This window comes from Canis lupus, chromosome 14 (genome assembly GCF_048164855.1).
Source record: "Canis lupus baileyi chromosome 14, mCanLup2.hap1, whole genome shotgun sequence".
Classification (NCBI taxonomy): domain Eukaryota; kingdom Metazoa; phylum Chordata; class Mammalia; order Carnivora; family Canidae; genus Canis; species Canis lupus.
In genome coordinates this window covers 8,142,737-8,166,040 of record NC_132851.1, presented here as the reverse complement: position 1 = coordinate 8,166,040, position 23,304 = coordinate 8,142,737, and the positions used below count along the sequence as shown (strand labels likewise).

Genomic DNA, 23,304 nt, shown 5'->3' with positions numbered 1-23,304 from the left:
AATCTACACATTTAGAAATTACACTAAAAATCACAGCTTTGATAAGCTGTGTCTACAAATTTATAAGGAAGAACAAAAGAAAAACTGAAACAATTTTGAAAAAAAAAAGCAAAGTGTACTTCATTGATGATTAAAAGACTTATATAAACCATATAATTAACTTAGTGTGTTATTTGCACAAATATAAAAAAACATTAATTAGACATAAAGACAAGAACTAGAGACATACATATATGGGTATTTCATATGTGACAGGTGATGTGTACAATCAATAAATTCTTTAATAAATGGTGCTAAGAAAATTAGTTTTCTGCATATAAAAATAATATCTGTTCACTTGTCTTACATAAGTTCCAGAGAGATAAAAAGCTAATTATAATAAATTAAAACATTATAAATCATGAAAATAATCGTAGTTAATATTTCTAGGACTGTGTGGTTAAAATTTCTTAGAAAAAGCACAAATCTCAAAGAAAAATGATAAATTTTACTTAAAAAATTTTAAAACAGCTAAATTTCATTTTAAAAAATTGTTTATTTATCTATTTATTTATGAGAGACACAGACTGAGAGAGAGGCAGAGACACAGGTATAGGGATAAGCAGGCTCCATGCAGGGAGCCCGATGCGGGATTTGTTCCTGAGACTCCAGGATCACAACCTGAGCCTAAGGCAGGCACCCAACAGCTGAGCCACCCAGGCATCCCACAAAACAGCTGAACTTCAAAAGAAAATATGAAATCTTTTCAGTTGATAAAACTGTAAATTAAGTGTCCAACTCTTGATCTCACGGGTCCTGAGTTCAAGGTCTTGATCTTAGGGGTCCTGAGTTCAAGACCTGCATTGGGCTCCATGCTCAGTGCGGAGCCTACTTTAAAAAAAGATACTTTTTATTATGACAACTTAACATGCTGCTAGAAATCAATAAGGAAAGTACAGAGAACCTAGCATAATAGGGGAAATAATGAAAGGAAATTAATTGATGAATAATGCATAACAAAAATTGAAAAATATGAACAACATCACTGGGAATTAGGAAAACACAGATTTTAAAGATGTGATATCTATTCACACTCATCAGATTGACAAAAATTAAGTTCTGAGAGTACCAAGCACTTGCAAACATGTAATGAAATAGGAACTCTTACACACTATTAGTGGGAATATATATTAGTCACTATTAGATAGTAATTTTCAATATCTAGTACAGTTAAAATTTGTGTATTTTAAATCTCAGAAATTCTACCAGGACTGTCTCATAGAAAAACCCTAGCACTTATGCACAAAAAGACACATACAAAAATGTACATAAATATTTGCAGTGGTATAGATTTAATAAATAACAAGCTCATAAACAGACTATAAATAAAATGCAATATAACACAAAGGAATATTATAAAGCAGCTTAAATGAATGAAATAGAATACATGTTTTACTATGGAAAAATGTGAAAACACAATATCAAATTAAGAATACAGATGTATATACACAGTATGGTACCATTTATTTATGCATTTAAAGTGAAAAAGCAACATTATATATCTTTATAGCCCTATACCATGTCATAAGTATATATAAACTACATGGGAATGATATATAGTAAATTTATTTTTTTTGATATATAGTAAATTTAAATGAGTAGTTAAATGTGGGTTATTTCTTAAGTGGATGGCATGTACATGAATGCTCATTGTATTATAACCCATATGTTTTAAAATTCATATATGGCTGGAATATTTAATATAAAATAAAGCTAATAATAATATCTAGGTGGTAGTATTGTTTGGAGAATTAAATGAGGTAATACATATAAATAACTTCAGTAAAATAATAAGGATAGGGCAGAGATAATTTTTCTATAAAATCACATCAGCTAGAAGTTGTTATGAAAAAATACATCATGAAAATATCTAGCAATATCAATAATAGAAAACATTAAAAATGTAATAAATGAGACCGATACTAAAATTCACTCTATTACCAGGATAGATAAACATCAATTCAAATAAATGAAAAGATAAACTGGGTCTCCAGATAAGAAGATTCAAATTTGTAGAGATGCTACTCCTTTAAAAATCAATTTGTATGTTAATCATATCATAAAGAAAATTTAAAGATAAATTACTAACAGGGAAGTATATTTTCAAACAATTTTTGCATAGTGATAATATTTGAATAATAGGACTCTTCTTAATCAGTAAGAAAAAAATAAGACTACAGAATTTTAAAATAGGCAAAAGAAATGAGCAGGTAATTCACAAGTGATGAAATATAAATAGCCAATAAACTCACAGAAGATGCTCAATTGTACAACTAATCTGAACTGCAATATTAAGGAAGCAATAAGTTTCACTTTATTCAATTAGCAAGCACTTTTAATAATCTAATATTTATTTGGGCAAAATTTCCATAATAGTAGCAAGAAAAGGTCAGGAGAGTCTTCCACAAATAAACAACTATAAACATAGCAAAAATACTAAAAACTACCATTTGAAGGCACCAGAAAACATCCAGTAGCAGGCAGAAACTTGATAACTTGATAAATATTTATTCTAGAAAGCATGCCCCTGCAGTAGACAAGAATTCCAACTTGGTGACTTTCTGATCTGAGGAAGCTCCATTATTAGAACAGGTAAGATGGTAAAAAGCCACAACCTTAATAATAGAGCAGCAGAAATAGAGTTCAGATCCAGAGACGAGCTGAAAATCATATCAAAATCTGAACATAAACTGCCCAAATCCCTGGCAGACTTCTAGATTAATGTTTCAAGATTGAAAAATAAATAAATAAATAATAGTATACATTAATGGTACGGTAATATAAATACTTAGAACACACTTGAAGAATATTTGATCTGAAATAATACCATCTGGAAATTCTAAGATTCAAAACTGTATGTATAGTGTGTCCTCATTTTTGAAGGGAAAAAAAAGGAAAGAAGGAAGAAAAGAAACATTTATATCTGTGTCCCAGGTGTTAGTGGTCTTCTTTGTCTTTTGTCTCAAGAGGGCATAGATATTTTTAAGTGAATTCACTTCCAAATCTTCACTTCCATTAATGTGTATTCTCTCAGTACACGGGTCTGTCTGAAAATATGTTGAAATATATTTTGGATTCTTTTCCTACTACTGCCTTCACTTTTAAAGAAAATCTTTATAAGGTTGGTTTTGTTTGTTTGTTTGTTTGTTTTGTTTTTTTTAGTCGATGATGGTAGTAGTCCTATTTTAAAATGTTAATACTTGTTACTCATCAGAAATTAAATGTTTTGAAACTATATACACATGAGAAAAAATGTCTAATGTGAACCTAAAAATGCTCTCAAGGTCTTCCAAATTTATTTTAGAGTATATGAACCAAAAAATTGAACTGTTGCCTAAAGAATCTTTTCACACAAAAACCTTAGTGAGTAGTGTGGATTTTACTGAAGATCTTACAGGGAAGATAGCTCAGCAGACAATTTAAAAATGTTTTACTAGACATTTTTGTTCTCCTAGCACTTTTAGAGTACACTGCCACAGGAGTTTTTAATTTGCTTTCTCCTGTTCTCTCATACTTACAGATTTACAGGATCCCTTCTCTGCCCTTATGTACTACCCCAGCTTCTATCTCTAGACTTTTGCACCTAAATTTACATCTGTGTCTCATGCTACAGAACAACTCATCCTTATCAGAAACCAGTTCAGCAACCATCTTTTTTTACTTGAGTCTTATTTGGGGCTGTTCTTTCACAAAAATTACAGCATCCTTTGTAAATACATACATATGACTAGAAGAAATTTCTCTGAAATTTTAATGTTTATGTGGAATTTTAATTTTCTTCTTTGTGTTTTTCTGTATACTTTCTCAAAATTTCCACAAATACCTTGTTGCTTTATAATAAAAAGGAAGTTATGAAAAATTGAGACATAAAACTAAAAGAAATGGAGTAAAGGTTTATGGGAACTTAAAAATGATAAAGTAAGCTTCACAAGTCAATGGCAAAGAGATAGATTATTTTTAAAGTGCTACTAGGAAAATTTGGAAAACAAAAGATTTTGATCCTCACTTGATACCACATTTGAAAATAAATTCTAAATAAATAATTCAATGTAACAGATAAAACAGTATTTTTAAAAACTGGAAGGAAAATATAAGAAAATTAGACATTAATGATGGGAAGACATTCTGCGTATAGAAATGGTTGGAGAAATCACAAGAAAATATACTACAGAGACACCCAAGTTTCAGCAGATCAATTGGTTCTATGAAAACTGTGAAATGCTGTTGATATTAATGTAACTTAAATCCTCAGATTCTATAGTTAGATGCCATCTACAGGGTATTCAAAAAGTTGCCACACATAAGATAAATATATTATAAACTTTAAATGCTTTAAATATCTGGAAGATGAAGAAAACAAACATATTATTTGGGATCCTAACACAGTTCAAAAAGCATATTTATTTTCCTTTTTCCCAATTTTGTGGGATGCCCTTTGAGTTCACATATAAGAAAACTAAATCTTAGGGCAACCTGTTTTCTACAGTGACACAAACCTCCAGGTAGGGCCCTTCTAATCCAAGTCAGTGTTTTGAATCCAGTGCTTTCCATAGTAAAACCTTTGTTCGGCAAACCACACAGTTGTCTGCCTAATACTGTTTAGAAACCAGTGGTCAGGGAGTCGGGGAAATTGAGAAAAGAGAGCCTGAGAAGCAACTTCCAAATTGTATCCTACACTCCAGCTTCAATCAGAGCCACATTCTTTTTGCTAAATATATAGGGGTACCAAGTCAGATTCTGTTTAACAAGTTTGCTGTTACAAATACAAAAAAAGTTTGTGAAGTATATATTACTATAAACATTCATATATCAGTTATGACCATTTATTTTTTTAAATAATAAATCTATTTTTATTGGTGTTCAATTTGCCAACATATAGAATAACACCCAGTGCTCATCCCGTCAAGTGCCCCCTCAGTGCCCACCAACCAGTCACCCCCACCCCCCGCCCTCCTCCTCTTCCACCACCCCTACTTCGTTTCCCAGACTTAGGATTGTCATGACCATTTCTTTAATAAAAATTGTGTCTAAATTCACTAAACCAGCAGATACCTTCCTGTCTTTCCAATTTTATGTAAATTAGGAAGTACAAAACAATAATTGGATTCTCAATGAAGTACTCAACAAATAAACAACAAAATTTCTTATGCTTACAGAGTTCAAGAAGGCCTTTCCAATAAAAGGTCATTTAGCTTTTGTAGAATATTGCCAATGAGCATATAAATTCCATAGAGATTATTTTTCCCAGTAATAGCTTCCACTGCAACCTAACCTTGGTCTCTCACAGAGGAAACCAGTGGATGCTGGACATTTAGACAAAGACATAAAAGCCTTTTTAAATTTGTCTGTAGTAGGTTTCAATTTTCTGTTGTAAGTGAAAAGCCTATCACTATAGTGTTTCATTTAAAAGTACAGGTTTCCCAAAAGCCAGTGTTATTGACGGAAATTGACTATTTCTTTCCCTTTTTTGGGGGGGTGGAGAACATCGACTATTTCAACATAATATGTTTACATAATTTTTAAAATATTGTAACATGTAGCACAAACAAATAAATCTAAGTAGGATAGGATTCTTTCAGCATAGCGTTTACCTGAGTTTGTCATTTTGGGGCACAGAAACTTGACTCGAGGTCAGTCACTGTTCAGGTGCATACATTTAATAATTTTTTACATTGGACAAGAGGTGTGTTGATGTATGAATAGCTAAAAGTGAGCATGAAGATGTATGAAGATAAGACTCATACAGCCTTTACTATATGCCAAGCACAGTTTTAGGCCATTCATGTGCAATCTTTACAATAGCCTTAAGCAGTAAGTACCATTCTTATCTCCTGTTGAAAGATAAAGACACTAAGTCACGGTCACTAATTTCTCAAGTTCACATAGTTAATTAGTGCTGAAGTCAAGATTCAAATCCACACCACTGAGCTCGAGTTCTGTCATTTAAGCACTTCAATTTACTGTCTCAAATGAACATGGACATTTTGGACAATATGGATAGTTCAACTTATATTTAGGAATTTATAAAGTATATAAAGATATTCTGATATCTAATCTTGATCTCAGTCAAAGAAACCTTGAGCAAGAACAAAGCTGGAGGCCTCACACTTCCTGACTTCAAAATATATTACAAAGCTTCAGTAATCAAGAGTATGGTACTGGCATGAGACAGATACATAGACCCATGAAACATAGACCCATACATAGACCCACAAAACAGAATCGAGAGACAGAAAATAAACTACATATACACTGTCACCTCGTCTTCAAAAAGGGCACCAAGAATACAAAATAAGGATAGTCTCCACAATGTTGAGAAAACTAGATATCTACATGCAAAAGAATGAAATTGGATCCCAAGATCATACCATACACAAAATTCAACGTAAAATGGATTAGAAACTTAAATGTAAAATCTGAAACTATGAAACTTCTAAAGAAAACATAGGGAAAAAGATCCTTGGTAGTGGTCTTGGCAATGATTTTTTTAATCTGACACCAGAGTCTTTGGCTCTTATCACTGTAACCCCTACATGCCTTCAAGGCTGTAGCCCTGGCTCAGTGCCTCAGGCTCCCTTTTGCCCTGAAAGGGAGTTCAGACAAATTGCAAATATCACCAAGTAGCATCAACAGCATTATCAAAGCTCTCTAGATCATCTTTGCCCCTGATGGATTACTTTCTCAAGCAGAATCTTATTTAGAATCTTGAAAACCACATGTTTCTTACTAGAAAAGTCCAGGGAAGCAAGAAACCCAAGGACTCATCCTTTAAGTCACCTGAAGACCTTCAGGAGAGTATTTTCCAAACATAAACCCTCAGTGTATACCTTTACTTCTGATTTATTTAACAATATTATTTAAGTAGCATAATTTTTATTCTTAAATTTCATTTAAACTAAGTTAAAAATAAAAATGTAGGTGTGAAAGTAAGAAGGGTCTCAGCTCCAGATGGAAGAGTTACTCTTAGAGCTAAAGGAGAGAGATTTCAGAAGTCATAATAGAACCTAGAGAAGTGGTCTGGGGCTGGCTGTCCAGGTTCCAAGACCTAGAGTACAAGAAAAGCAAAAGATACTGAGAGCAAACAAGCAAGCAAGAAGCAGCTAGATCTGTTTTTGGTTGTCCATTCAACATCAGGAAGACACAAGCTGGGAAGGGAAACTCGCATAAGGATAAGAAGAAGAGAGGAAATTGGAGGACAGTGAGTCTGAGATCAACAGAGAGATAACAAAGTTGCAGTTCTATAGTTTCACAGAGACTATCCATCACAAATACTGAAGAAGGGACTTTAAAGACTGAGAGGAGATGGAAGCTATGAGAACTTACATGGCAGAAGGGTAGGTTGAGGAAATGGGGCCCTATGGACTAAAATTTAGGCAGTGTAGTTATGTGGGAAAGAAAGGGCTGGAGTGCAGTACAAAGAAGCATTTGGAGCCCAAGTTGAAAAACAGAGGATTAAAAAAAGGAAGTTAGGGAGGGACTGCTGAAATGACAATTGAGGGATAGTAATTGGTCATGGAAGGGCTGCAAGGCAATAAGCCAGGGACCCTAGAACATACCAGGAAGAGGGAGCAGACAGGAGAGGAGAGTCAAGGAACATACAGGTTTTGGAGATAGTGAACTGGACTGTGAGCCTTTGGGCTTTAGTTGGCACCCCATTAGTGAGGTTGAAGAAACATCTTGGCACAAACCAAAATATTCATGAACAAGCCACCAGAGGTGTTTCTACCTGCACCTTGGCAAACCTTGATACAGAACAAAATCTCTGGGTCAATGTGTAGCTTTAATAAGCATTCAGATGTGCACTCTAAGAGGACTTATGGGAGAAAGGGTCAGCTATAATCATCACATTTATGTCCTCTTGCATTTTATCCAGTTGGCTGATAGGAAAGCACAAACTTTGTGAAAAGGAAGAAAGCTTCTCTTAGGAAGAGAAACCAGCACTACATTTGACTGCATGGTTCTGTTTCAGGTAAGCATTATATATAATACCATTGAGAGAGAATAATGGCAGATTTTCATATGGTCTAAAATACACTGTCCTCAGAAATTTTTATTCCTTGGCCAGGTGAAGCTACAGGGTACAGAGGTATTCATCTGTGCTTAAAAGTCTTGAGAACTTTCCAATCATTTACACATCTTGATATTATAAATCTGATTCTAGAAAGCTTTTGAAAAAAAAAATGTCATTACCATGGTCCTTTAATGGGAGTGGGTTAGTGGCTAAGCAGTTTTCTCTCGGCTCTAACTTACCTTCCTTAGTTGGCTTTGTGATGCTGGGCTGATATTTTGCAAATTACATTTCTCCTTTGTCATCTGGCTCCCTGGTATGCATGGCCAATTTTTGGGCACTAAAGAGAAGCCAAAAGCCAGGAGAAGAAAGACACAACTTGATCAGTCCTATTTGCTTGCTATTTGGTGAGTGTCACTCACCATTGGCTGTTCCGTCTGATTCTAGAAACAATTTGTTCCATTTTTAGGATTCTTCTGCCATTCTCAGAATCAACCTCACTGATTCTAAGATGTGAACATAAACTGAGTAGTATCCATCCCTCAGAGGTATGAGACTCACCCCTCTAGTTTGATCCCTGAAACCCTTCCCCCAGGCTTCTAGGTTCTGAGAATCCCAAAAATCTCCTTTTGTAAAATGGGCCAATCAGATATAGCAGTTACTTCCTAAGATGACTATACCTGTGTCACTTCAAGTTCCTATTTTGTCTTTCTAATCCTCTAATACCTAACCAATATTCAACCTCCAACAATTTAACTTCCAATTGATTAATCAACTTCTTAAATTATACGGTTAAAAAATTAGTGTGATTTCCATTTTGGTGATTGGATTTTGACTAATTGAGAGGGCTAAAGGTCTTCTGCAGGAAATTATATAGAAAGTTTCTTAAAATTCTCCACCCCTTTCCAAATTATTCTTCTCCTGCAGTTGTTCAGTATCAGTCCATTCACTGCCAGCCAGCTGTCCTGGTTCATGTTCCACTTTTGAAAGCTGTCATCCTACTCTCAACCTACCACACTCACATATGCGCTTCAAAAACACAACTGTATGACTCTCTCCCTTGAGAAAACCACACAAGAAGCTTTGTCTATCCCCCTTCTGAATGTTTATCCCTCCTTTCTCAAAAATCAGCCCCATGGAATTCTGATGGAAAAGCAAAGGTGTCATCTTGTTAGATATTTTGCTTAGTTAAATCTTTGTGGTCTTCAATAAAGAGAAGTGTAATGTGTACCTGCGTCACCAGAGGTCTTCTTATTTGTACTGTTATTTTTTCTTTTCCTTGGGCAAACAGGATCCCTTTGAAGTGCTATTATACTTAATCTGATTAACATCTCTTTCAGCAAAAGTATAAGAAAACACATCAGCATTAGGATTTAATCTATTTCCCATAAATTCTGTTTCCTGTGAAATACTACCACTAAACAAGCCTTTTTCCCCCAGCTTTACTGATATAGATAGGTAGATAGACAGATAGATATAGATAGACAGATATATAAAATAAAATCAGTGATACATACATATATAAACTGATATACGTATATGTAGTGCATAACATGATGATTTGATACATGTATATATTGTGGAATGATTACCCCAAAAGGTTAGTTAACAACTATATCCCCTCACATAGTTACCACTTTCTGCATATGTTGATAACATTTAACAACTTTTTTTTTTTAACATTTAACAACTTTAAAGTATATAATGTGGTATTTAATTATAATCACCATGTTGTACATTAGATTCCCAAAACTTATTCAACTTATGGCTGGAAATATATATATTCCCTTTGACCAACATCCCCACATTTCCCCCACTCAGGATCTCCCCCAGACATAGGTGAGAACATACAGAATTTGTCTGTGTGTGACATCTTTCACTTAGCATAATGCCCTCAAGGTTGGCATTGTTGCAAAAGGCAGGATTTCCTTCTTTATGAATGAATGGTATTCCATTATTCCATTCTGTGTATGTACAAACTGAATGCTGCAGTAAACACTGGGGTACAGATATTTCTTTAAGAATGTTATTTCATTTTCTTTGGAAGTATATCCAGAAATAGAATTGCTGGATCATAGGGTAGTGTTATTTTTAATTTTTTGAGGAAACTCCATACTGTTTTCCATAATGGTTGTATCAATTTACATCCATACCAATAGTGCACAAGGGTTCCCTTTTCTCCACATTTTTACCAACACATTTTGTCTCTTATATTTTTGATACTAGCCATTCTAACAGATATGAATTGAAATCTTATTGTGGTTTTAATTTGTCTTTTCCTGATGATTAGTGATGTTGAGAAGCTTTTCATGTATCTGTTGGCCTTTTCTAGGTTTTTTTTTTTTTTTTTAATATCTACTCAGGTCCTTTGTCTTTTTTTAATTGGATTTTTTTTGCTGTTGAATTATTTGTGTTCCTTATATATTTTAGATATCACCCCTTATAAGATAAATGGTTTGCAGATATTTTCTTCCATTCTCTAGGTTGCCTCTTCATTTTGATGATTGTTTTTTGTTCTTTGTGGCTTTTTTTTTTCTGTGCAGAAGCTTTTTAATTTGATAAAGTCCCACGTGTTTATTTTTGCTTCTGTTGTTTGTGCTTTTGGTGTTGTATCAAAAAAAGGGTTGCCAGAACTAATGTCAAAGAGCTTTACTCTATGTTTTCTTTTAGTAGTTTTACAGTTTCAGGTCTTACAGAAATATTTTTTCTATTTTTGTAAAGAATGACATTGGAATCTTCATAGGTAGGGATTGTTTTACATCTATAGACGGCTTAAAATAGTATAAACATTTTAAAATATTAATTTTTCCAGTTTGTGAGAAAAGGATATCTTTCTATTTATTTGTGTCTTCAATTTTTTTTCATCAAAGTCATATAGTTTTCAATGTAGAGATGTTTTAACTCTTTGGTCAAATGTATTGTTTTTGATACTATTGTAAATAATATTGCTTTCTTTATTTCATTATTGGGTAATCAATTACTATTATATAAAATTCTACTGATTTTTCTTTAAGATTTTATTTATTTATTCATGAGAGACACACACAGAGAGAGGCAGAGACACAGGCAGAGGAAGAAGCAGGCTCCATTCAGGGAGCCCGACGAGGGACTCGATTCCGGATCTCCAGGATCAGGCCCTGGGCTGAAGGCAGCGCTAAACCGCTGAGCCACCCGGGTTGCCCTCTACTGATTTTTCTATGTTGATTTTGTATCCTGCCACTTTACTGAAGATTTTTATTAGATCTAACAGTATTTGGGTGGAATTTTAGTAGTTTGTCTATATAAAATAATGTCAACTGCATGCAGAGTCAGTTCTGCTTCTTCCTTTCTAAACTGGATACCTTTTATTTCTTTTTCTTACCTAACTGTTCTAGGATTCCCAGGACTATGTTGAATAGGAATGGTGCAAGTGGGCACCATTGTCTTGTTCTTGATCATAAAGGAGAAGCTTTCAACTTGAGTATGATATTAACTGTGAGCTTTACATATATGACCTTTATTATGTTGAGGCACATCCCTTCTAGATCAACTTTGCTGAGAATTTTTATCATGAAAGGATATTGAATTTTGTCAAATGCTTTTTTGCATTTATTATCATATGATTTTCATCTTTTATTCTATTAATGTGATTATCATATTGATTGATTTGCATATGTTGAGCCATCCTTGCATCCCAGGGATAAATCCCACTTGATCATGGTGTATGATGCTTTCAATATTCTGTTGAATTAAGTTTGCTGACATACTGGTGACAATTTTTACACCTATATTCACAGGAATATTTAGTCTTTTGTTTTCTTTTCTTGTAGTGACCTTATCTGGCTTTAGGATCAGGGTAATCCTGGCTTCGTAAAATGAGTTTGGGAGTGTGTTCCCTCCTCTTCATTTTTTGGGGGGGATAGTTTGATAATTATATTATTATCCTTTAAATGTTTGGTATAATTCATCAGTGAAATTAACTGGTCCTGGGCATTTCTTTCTTGAGAAGTTTCTGCTTGCTGATTCAATCTCCTTTCTTGTTATTAGTCTGTTCAGATTTTCTATTTCTTCATAATTCAGTCTTGGTAGGTTATATGTTTCTACGAATTTATTCACTTCTTCTATATTTTCCAGTTTGGTGGTGTATAATTGTTCACAGTAGTCTCTTAGGATCCTTTATTTCTGTAGTATCAGTTAAAATGTTTCCTCTTTCATTTGTTTATTTTTTTTAAGATTTTATTTATTTATTCATTAGAGACACACAGAGAGAGAGAGAAACAGAGACACAGGCAGAGGGAGAAGTAGGCTCCATGCAGGGAGCCCGATATGGGACTCGATCCTGGGACTCCAGGATCACGGCCTGGGCCAAAGGCAGTTGCCAAACCACTGAGCCACCCAGGGATCCCCTCCTCTTTCATTTATAATTTTATTTTTTTGAGTATTCTTTTTGCTTAGTTTAGCTAAAGTTCTGTCCATTTTCTTTATCTTTTCAAAAAGCTAGCTCTTCAATAAAATTCTTCCCAACTTTATTAAGCCAGCTGCTTCTTGGTGTTTGAATACATGGTAAGGCAGTCAATCCTGCAGATATCAACCCACCGACTTACTATTTTTTGCTATAAAAATAAGTTCCTTGATCAGAAGCCATGTTGAGTGAAACACCATGTCAATAGGTGGTGTCAAAGTTATATACATGCCCACAAATGATGGTGCTGGTGAAAATTTTGTTCATAGAAAATCAACTCTATATTATCATAAAGGTCTATTCTATAATGAAGATTAATATCTGCAACCTTTATGATAGACAGGGTTCAATGTAATCAATCACCTGTGATTAGTTGGAAAGTCAACCTAGGCAATGATGTCTTCTTGGAGAAATAACATTGGTCTGATGGTGGTGCGTTGAGTATTCATCTAACGTTATTGTTAGCACACCCTGGTGAGGGGGAAACCTATGCTATTTAGCACAAAAATAATTTACATCCTGTCACCATGGCATTTGGTTCGTGAGCCCATTCAGTTATCACTGCAGTAACTGGGTAGAAAGAGTAACTGGCATGAGCTTCCACATGAGACAAAATTATTTTCTCATTCTGTGTCATTCCAAGAGAGCCACCCACAAAATTTCCCCATGTTTCCTTATTACTTCACAATTAGATGACAGCATTAAGTGCAAATTATAATCAGAAGATTACGATCTACTTTTTTAAAATTTTGTTTATTTATTTATTTGAGAGAAAGGGAGAGAGCACAAGCAGGGGGAGCAGCAGAGGCAGAGGGAGAAGCAGGCTCCCCGCTGAGGATCATGACCTGAGCCGAAGGCAGATCCTTAGCTGACTGAGCCACCCAGGTGCCTCTATGATTTACTCTTGATAAGTATAGTAAGATATATGGGGGAGCTAGGATTGAGAAACTTTTATTCTCTTTTCCATGGAAAATCTGTGCTATGTTTGTTAATTTTTTGTCAGCTGGATATAAATGGTAAAAGCAGTGTTTTGAACAGTACTGATGGAACAGAGGTTGTTATGCATGTAACAAGAAAGTGTATTGCTATGTGAATAAAATAGTTGGCACCTGAGTAGCAACTCAGGAATTGCTTTAACGATTAATTTGGCAACAAACAACATATTTCATTACCCTAATTCAAAATTAAAAACAATAATAAAAATTATGAATATGATCAAATGATGGTCACAGATTTCTTTTTGTCAATACATTGTGACATGAACAGAAACACAGGCACCATTATTCCATACTGAAAAAACTATCTCTCATGTACAAAGGGGAGCACAAGTACAGGATAAAATATAAACATTTCATCAAGATTCTACACTGTTTTAGCAAAATCCATCTTCATTATTTCAAGTATTTTTGACAAGTGGAGTCTGTCCTCAGTAAAGTCAGTTTTTTAAAAGCCTCAACGTATTATTACTTGATATTACAAAATATCATGATTTCTAATGTTGGAGATATTCAAATTTTTTTGGAAGACTAACTTGTTCTATCATTTAAAGTGCGCTTAAACGCACTCTTCACTAGTATCACATATATAAGTGTCAAAACATGTTGATTCTGGAAAGAGAAACATCAAAGCTCACACAATCTCATTATCCCAGGAAGAGTCAGTTTTACACATTTAGGTACATTCTGACTAGAAATACCATGCTGTGGGTTCCAGGAGATGATCATACTCTTGCAATGATCTGCATTTTTCATGGCACAGGGGGAAGAAAATATCTGGGCAGCTATGTATAGGAGGATTGAGTTATTTGGGGGATGATCAAGAAAAAATATATGATCATGAGGTGATAGCAGGACATACACAGTTTAGCAAGGCAACACTTTCACAGGATTGCTTGTGGGGGGAAAATTCCTTGCAGCATGAGACTGTAAGGAGGCTATGGTGAGGGACCTACCATCCAGAAGTGGAGGAAGTGAAGGGAACTCCCAGAGGAGAAAGGACCAGAGAAAGGGCTTATGTCACCAAATGCTGGCAATGATGTGGGAAATTAGATCACATATCTGTTGCTGGTGGGAACGCAAAACAGTGCCTGGGGAACTACTGTGAAGGGAACAATTTAAATGCCCAAGATCCATGTTAGTGTACAGTCTTTGCCATTCAACACCTCAATTTTGACATGAATAGAAACTGCCCCCTTTTCACTAAATAACTTCATTAACCCCTGTTTATCTGAGCACCAGCTAAAGCCCCTCCAATAAAGTCATTTTTCTCCAGTTCTCCAATAACATGACCACAAATAACACATCTCTTTTAAATTTATTACCTCAACCAACACAGTAGAGGAGGTGTACATCCTCTTTCCTCCAAGGAATCTCTCTAGCAATGCTAGAACCTGCCCCTTCCTGTTTTCTTAGAAGCTTTACTTTATCAATTATCTTCCATCTCCGGTAATTTTAATTTCTTCCTAAGAGTTTTGCCCCTACAATGGGTACATTTGATGAAACTTCTCCCTAAATTTTGTACCCTCCTCCAGTTATTCTCTTTTCTGTCAAGCCCTATAAGAGAATGATTTACGCTCACTGTCATACTTTTCTTATTTTAAATTAACTCCTTAACTCACCATCATCTGTTTTCTGCCTCCCAACACTCCACTGAAACCGCTGCCACCAAGGTCACCTATAATCTCTGAGTTGCTAAATCCAACTCTCCGTTCTTATCTCACTTAACATTTAACACTTACTTAACAGCAGAATTTGACCCACTGACCAGGCTCTCTTTCTTCAGGCCCTCTTCGCTGGCACTTGAGATCCCTTTCCCTCCTGGTTTTTTTCTGCCCTCTTTGGTCCTTTTTTCTTTGTCTCCTTCAAAGGCATCTTTTTTCCCTCTTGAATATTGGTGTTTCCCAGAATTATTTATGATATACTTCTTTTGCTCTCCAATTCCACTTGCTTGTCTTGCACACTCCACAGACTTTGGTTGTCACCTCTACTGTGATGGCTTCCCAACCTATCTATCTAGATCAGGTGTTTCTTGAACCATAAAACCCAGATACCATTTTGATGTTGCTTAAGCATTGCAAACTCAAAATCTCCAAAGTGAATTTGTCAACTCCAAACTCCTCTTCTTCCTGTATTCCTCATTCCACCATTCATTCCACCACTCCTTCCAAAGATCTTAAAAACCATACAGGACTCATTTCTCTCTTATCATCAAATCCTATTGATACAAGCCCTTTAATATGTTTTTGACATTATATCTTCATTTTCAATAACACTTTTTAAAATTAAGCTATCTTTTCTTTCCCATGTTTAGTGCCTTATTCTCATGTCTATGAGCCTCTTTGGCAAGTTCCACAGCTAGATTCATAGCTAATTCTGGAAACAAGGGTGGCTCAAGAAAGCAGCATTTCAGGGTCTTCCTTTGGTTGAACACATTGACCAGCCAAAGTGACCTTTGATTGGTCTCAGCTAGTCTTCAAGACCCCTGCTCAGACTCTCAAATAAGAAGTGGATGTGAGGGGACCGGTACAAGAGTGGTAGGGGAGGAGGGATATAGGATTCCTTTCTACCCCAAACATGACTCTAATTTTTACATAGCCCAGTGAAGGGAAATTTCAGTGCACTTTATCTATGTTCCTTTGCATTCCTATTTCTTTTTTCCTACTTACTACTAATCCCCCAAATTGAAAACGGTCAGCTTTTTTTCTTTTTATACTTCTTTTCCCATACATACACTAAGCTTTAACGGTAGCTGGCAATATCTCTTCTACTGTGGGAGAGTTTTATGAGCACGGGTTGTGCAGGCTTGGTTGTTAGATAAAGTGGGAAATAAACAAATCCGGAAAATTGTCTTTCAAGATAATAACCTGTCTTACTGCTTAATTCTATTTTGACTTTCAAAAGCTGGATACACCTCTCTCTTCCTATTTTCTTTACATACAAACCCAGAGAGATGGATGCCTTAGGCCAAGAGAGTGAAGGTCATGTACCAAGGAAGAAAAAAAAAAAGGAAAATCACATTAAAATTTTAAAATTATTATCCTTGTTAGAAGGGATTCAAACATATAGTATATAGTTTCATATTCCCACTTTTAAGATTGAAATTTTCCTTACTATACTTAACTCTGAAAACACTTTCCTATTTCATGCCCATTATTCAAAATCATCTCCTCTCTCAAATCCCTCCTTAAAACTTCTCTGAAACCTTTTATAAGAAGGAAGCCTGAAGGTCTTTTCTTAAAGACAAGAAAGCAGGTTGAATTTAAATAAAAGACAGAATAAGATAGACCAAGCACATGGGAAGAAAAAAAATTAATAAGCTCACCTCTTTCAAGTAGCTTTTCCATTGAGTTTTTACATTTTAACTCCTTGTTTTATTTTTATCTCTAGTGTAGAAATATTCTTCATGGATTGTAATGCTTTTCATTCTGAAATACATCAAATTCATTTCAACCTCTACTAATAATAGTAGTAAATTTAAAATAAAATACCAGTAAATGTCACATTGAATTTCCTTCTTACTCAAATAGAGATAATAATGCCTTTTCCCAGACCTTCTTGAGGAATCTATGAGGATAAAATGGATAAAGTTTTAGGATGATTTAAGCTTATTAGGGAAACAAATGAAGTATAATAATTCCCATCTTCTCAGAGTTCACACTTCCTTGAAGTAGTTTCTAATTCACCATAGTTGTAGGCTTTCTGGGTTTCTTCTGTGTTCATAGATATTTTATATCTGTATGCAAAATGAAGTAAGATAAATTGTTTGGGTTATAAATAGGTTTATTAAATAATTGTATACAAGCAAAAAGTGAAGCAAATGAGTACAAAATGAAAGATTGTATAGTCTTTGAAAACATCTTTTTTAGCAGACAAAATTCTATTTGGGTAAAAGGGTAATTTATGCAATATTCTAATTTGTCCTCATTTTAATTTTTAATAAAATTTCTATCCAGAAGTAAATTCTCTACATTACTGCCATGGCTTATGGCATATTTTTTAAGACTCAAGCTTCACAGCAGGTTGTTCTGGCTCTCAAGGCTACTAATACCAGGCTATAAAAAGGCAAAGGTGGTTTTCAATTTCAAGTTTGCTAAACCAGTTGGACTGAACATGAATTACATCTTACCTTTTTCATGATAGAGAGATATGGACAGTTGGCATAGTATATTTTACGATATATTTATTATGTTGTATCCCAAGGAGTTTTGAGTAACTTAACACAAACAGATAATGTTTCTTTAACATCTTGACAAATTAAATAACAGAACCATCAGTAAAGAGTGATGAAAGATACTACACTCAAATGATACTGAAAGTGTCCCATTGTTTAAAGCAGACTTATAGGATAGAGTTCTAAAAATGATACATATTTTGTAAAGTCCCCAAACATACATAGCATGAACTTTTCTTTCTTTTTGCCCTCAATTTAACATGATTTAAATAGAAGCCAGTCAAGTGAACATAGACCTGCAATCCCCATCCTCCATATTCGAGAAACAAGATGTTAAAATCTGCCTCTCTTTTCCTGACTGGTCTCACTTTCAGATAAAAGAACTGAATTGAATGTATAAATATTGGCAGCTCCCAGGGTTTTGCTTCATTCTGAGCCCACCCGGTGTGGAAAGGAGTATGCAAGCCTTTCCAAGTGAGCCTGGAGAGGCTTGTTTGGCAGGGTTCAAATCTCTGATGAATGATTGGCTGCAGCTCTGATGAAAATAAAAGTTAAATAAATCCGGACTTATTTAGAAATATGTGTCTGACTTTTCTAACACCAGTGTCTTTGTGTCTCCAACTGCAATGGAAATGTCCTCACTTCAAAAATATCAGGTGACACTGTGGGGCATTCAGGTTTCACTCCCTGTGCAACAAAATCGTAGTCTGGTCCATGCAAACTATGTGCACGGTGCTTTATGTCATAAGTCGTGTTGGGAATGACTGAGCATGGTGAGAACAAAATAACCATTATTTATACATTTGTTGCCCCCTCCCCAAATCCACAAGAGCATGATTTTTCTTTGTTTGATAGTGTTTTTATATTTAATGAATAATGAGCTCCTATGAAAAATTTAAAGAGTTATATTTAAAACATCATAATAGCTACATAACCTCCTTCACATACTCTCTGTACTGTGAATTCCTACTCTCCCTCCCATTGGCTCTGCTACTGACAGCCTGGTCTACTTCTCTCAGCACTCTTGAATGTACTCTTGAATGTGATCTTCCTTCTCCCTAGAATATTCTTCCCCCACATTATATCATTCAGAGCTTTTTTTTTTTTTTATTTTTTTTTATTTATTTATGACAGTCACAGAGAGAGAGAGAGAGGCAGAGACACAGGCAGAGGGAGAAGCAGGCTCCATGCACTGGGAGCCCGATGTGGGATTCGATCCCGGGTCTCCAGGATCGCGCCCTGGGCCAAAGGCAGGCGCCAAACCGCTGCGCCACCCAGGGATCCCCATTCAGAGCTTTATTCATATGTCACCAATTCCTAGAGCTTTTCCCTGACCAGGGTCTTTCTCCATCCTTGACATTCTTTTCTTCATAGCATTTGCTACTAATACTGTGTTTATGTAATTTTTAGCATAGTTTCAATGTTCTCCCACTTCCACTAAAATGTTAAGTTCCATGAGGGCTGGGTTTTTGTCTATTTAATTCATTACTGTGTCTCCTGTACATATTGTAGGTGTTACAGACTGATGGAAGAATGCTCATTTTTATTTTTTTTTAATTTTTATTTATTTATGACAGTCACACACACAGAGAGAGAGAGAGAGAGAGAGAGAGAGAGAGGCAGAGACACAGGCAGAGGGAGAAGCAGGCTCCATGCACCAGGAGCCTGACGTGGGATTCGATCCCGGGTCTCCAGGATCACGCCCTGGGCCAAAGGCAGGCGCCAAACCGCTGCGCCACCCAGGGATCCCATCATTTTTAAAGCAAAGATTAACTGAATTTGGATCATACAAAGAGCTGGGAGTACTGAATAAATGTAAAAACAATAAATAAGATATTGTAGACATTTTGAAAATGCCTATGAATATCACAAAAAAGGAAGAAGCCCAGAGACATTTCCCATAATGCTAGTTTTGCATGTACTCTAGGTTTTGTTTTTTTTAATGAGAAATCATTGGACGAAGTACAAGATGAATCTTTTGTATCAAATTTAACTTATTAGAAAAAATGTTAAAGCAAATATGTAATGCAGCCAGCAAAGACCTTTCAGTTTTGAAATAACATAATTTAAAAATATGTCTGCAAATTAAAGTCCTGTATTCTTTCCAATGCCTGGAAATGTTTTCCCACCTAAGCTGGTACAGAGATAATTAGTGATACATTCTGGAGTGAACTTTACCTCTGCTGCTGTGTGTGGCTACCACGGAATCATCACTGATACGATGAAGGGGACTGTTGAATTATAGACATTGATTTGGGCTGGCAAATAAAGCAAATTAATAATATATCACTAGAAAGCTCAGAGGCCCTTTACTGTGGTTGCTCTCTCTTGCCTATTCTCACATCTTTGCGTACATAAACTTAAATCATGTATGGGTTAATATTTCAGCGATACAAACTAGAGTTTATTCTAAGTAGAGCACCAATACTCAAAAGATTTCTATCCATTTATAGTGTTTACTTGTAGAATGTTTTCTTCATTTCGGTAGCAATTTATGTAAGCTGCTACATTATTGTCTTTCTGGGATGTTCATTATGTAGTTTTCTTTCTCACAGGATCTTAGAAAATGCTTTTTTGATGATCATTAAGCTGTGGTCATTTGACATGCTGATTTAAGGGGTCTGTTCAAGTAGGTTATTATCAGGCATTGTCTATTTTTCAAATGTTCTTGTATGTGTCAGTTTAAGGTTATTCAGAAAAAGTGCAAATACATCAAGGCGATATATTTCTTACATTTGCAAGAAATATTCTATGTAGAGTGCTATTCACACAGGTGCATCCATACTCTATACACAGACTCAGATAATTGACCACAGATATTAGCAATACCTTTATATTTACATATTTTAAATATGAAGGCCATATAACCATAGTGGAGAAACTTTTGAAAAATGGAAAAGATGACCAGAATACCATCATCTTAATATATTACTGTTAGCATGTTGGTATATTTCTTCCCAGTAATTTGATGCATCTTATACTTTTTAGCAGTATATATACAATTTTAAATTTTATACTTGGTCTTTAATCACTTAAAATCACAACATAAGTACTTTTTATGTTTCCCACATAGTCTTTTAACCATCATGTTACTCCTAGAATAAATTTTTTTTTTATCAAATGCGATACATGTTACTGAATAACTTTCCAAAACGTAATGACACAAGTAATGTTTAAGAGCCAATTTCATGATACTTTTGCCATGCTGATTATTAACATTACAACTTACTGATATACTAATTTAAATTTCTTTAGGTAGGAAAAAAATTATAAGCCTGAACATCTTTCCATATGCTTGGTTTCCAGTTTCTTTGTGTGTGTTCTTACAATTGTTTTGTTGAGTACATTGTGTAAAAATCATTGTTTCCTTGGATCTCCACATTAAAATCTCTTGATATTAAATACATAGACACTGAAGGTAATTGATGATCAATTTCTAGAATCTCTTCATATAGATAAATATTAAAAAGGTAGTATATTTCTCCAGTAATTCTCCAGACTATTTTTAAATTTATATTTTGATTATTTTATTATACAGGGAAACTTAGAATGTTTGTATATTAAAATATCTTCAGGTATTTATAACCTTAATATACAAAATTTGAATGCTTTTCATAAAGTTTTATCCTCTAGCTCCTTGCATTTAAAACACAACTTAATTTTAAATATGTATTAGAATTTTTTCTGGTATATGATGCGAAGCGAACATTTTTTTAACCATGTTTTAAATCAGTTCTTCCAACATAATTCAAGTTTCCCACCAGTGTTCCTTGCCTCTGTTATCAGCTATTAACTATTTGTGAACCAAAAGACCTTGTTTGACCTGCCTATTCTATTTCAATGTTTTTAATTTTCATATTCTAGGGCTACTAGGCCTGCAATCCTTTAACTATTACAACTTATAATAATTAATCTCTCCTAATTTTACATTTTTCAATATTTTCTTTTATAATATTTCAAGTTATATCTCTCAACTAAAACTTATGGAATCTTTTAAAAATATTTTTTACTTTTTAATAAATAAAATTCATTTGTTCTGTGGAAATAAACAGGTACCTCGAAGAATATATCCTGTTCTTTTACTGTGTAACCTTTTTTTAAATCATAAAACATAGTATTTGTACAAAGGAGTGGATAATATAGGTACAATTAAAAAATAATAAAAGAGGGGAATCCCAAGGTGGCTCAGTGGTTTGGCGCCTGCTTTCGACCTGGGGCGTGATCCTGGAGTCCCAGGATCGAGTCCCACGACGGGCTCCTTGCATGGAGCCTGCTTCTCCCTCTGCCTGTGTCTCTGCCTCTCTCTCTCTTTCTGTGTCTCTCATGAATAAATGAATAAAACCTTAAAAGAAAAAATAAATATACTCTTTAGTGTTAGGAAATAAAACAATGCCATTACCTCCCAAACTCTGTGTCTCCTTTCTCATCTCCTCCAATGAAAAATAAACATATTCTGACTTTAGTTATATTAATTTCTTTGCTCTTCCTCAGTTTTATCATTTAGACTTGAAATCTCAAATAATATATTTTAATTTTAACTGTTTTAAAACTATATATGAATTTTCTTGAGTCTTGTTTTTTTAATCTAATCTGAGGTTTGAGAGATTCATTCATGAGTCCACACCCTGCTGTGGTTCACTCATTTTCAGTGCTGTTTACTATTCTATTTGAATAAGTAATATTTATCTAGTCTAGTCAATGAGATTTTGATTGTTTTTTCTTTGCAGGATTATGAACATGGCTGCTATAAAAATTTTGCATGTTCCCTGAGGCATAGACCTAAGAGATTCTCAAGCATATGCACTTCATAAAGAAATTCTGCGGGATACCTGGGTGGCTCAGTGCTTGAGCGTCTGTCTGCTTTTGTCTCAGGTCATGATCCCAGGGTCCTGGGATCAAGTCCCACATCAGGCTCCCTGGAGGGAGCCTGCCTCTCCCTATGCCTATGTCTCTCTCTCTGTGTATCTGTCATGAATGAATAAATAAAATATTTTTTTAAAAAAAGAAATTACTAGATCATAGGATATGATTAATGGTTAACAAGTTGTTTTTCAAACATTCAAATGTTTCTACTGGAAAATTGTCATGATATTCTGAGAAAAATTTTTCACCATCTCCTAAATGTAAAATGATAGTTCATTGTTGTATTAATTAAGATTTTACTATTATGAAATGATGAATATTTTCAGGCATTTTTGTATGAATACATTCTGGTATTTTTTTATGTGAAGCATTTATTAAAATCTTGCTTTCCTGATTGAATCTTAGAAATTTTTCATGTATTTTAAATGTTGGCCTTTCTAGGTACATGAAACTGATGACTTTTGAGGAACATCAGATTTTCATTTTAATGTTGACAATTTATCAATGTTTTCCTTTATGGTTATTGTGTATTAAAGTCTTAGTTAAGAAATCCTTTCTCAGTCTCAAGACTAGATCTTTAATCTGTCTGAAATTCATTTTCGTATATCATTAAAATAACTTTTGTTCTCTTTTTTTCTGGATCATTTAATGTGAAGACTTTCTTTTACCTACTTCTCTTCAGTGCTACCTTTATCAACTATCAATTGACCATACGTGCATTGGTCTATTTATGCGTTTAACATTTTTTTCTATTTGGTATATTTTTCCTTCTTGTGTTAACACT

At 34.5% G+C, this 23,304-nt stretch overlaps 1 long non-coding RNA gene across 8 annotated transcripts in view; it reads left to right on the top strand.

Moving 5' to 3' along the window:
* LOC140603684 (uncharacterized) overlaps positions 1 to 23,304 on the top strand; it is a 69,679-nt gene that overhangs the window by 30,228 nt on the left and 16,147 nt on the right. For 4 of the 8 annotated variants that reach the window (XR_012006639.1, XR_012006638.1, XR_012006632.1 and 1 more), the window contains 2 exons: positions 7,913 to 8,008; positions 22,385 to 23,151. This is a non-coding gene — a long non-coding RNA (uncharacterized lncRNA). Of the gene's footprint in view, positions 1 to 7,912; positions 8,009 to 8,516; positions 8,844 to 11,061; positions 13,709 to 22,384; positions 23,152 to 23,304 lie in introns of those variants that run through there. The other 4 variants (XR_012006633.1, XR_012006636.1, XR_012006635.1 and 1 more) reach the window with 3 other exon arrangements.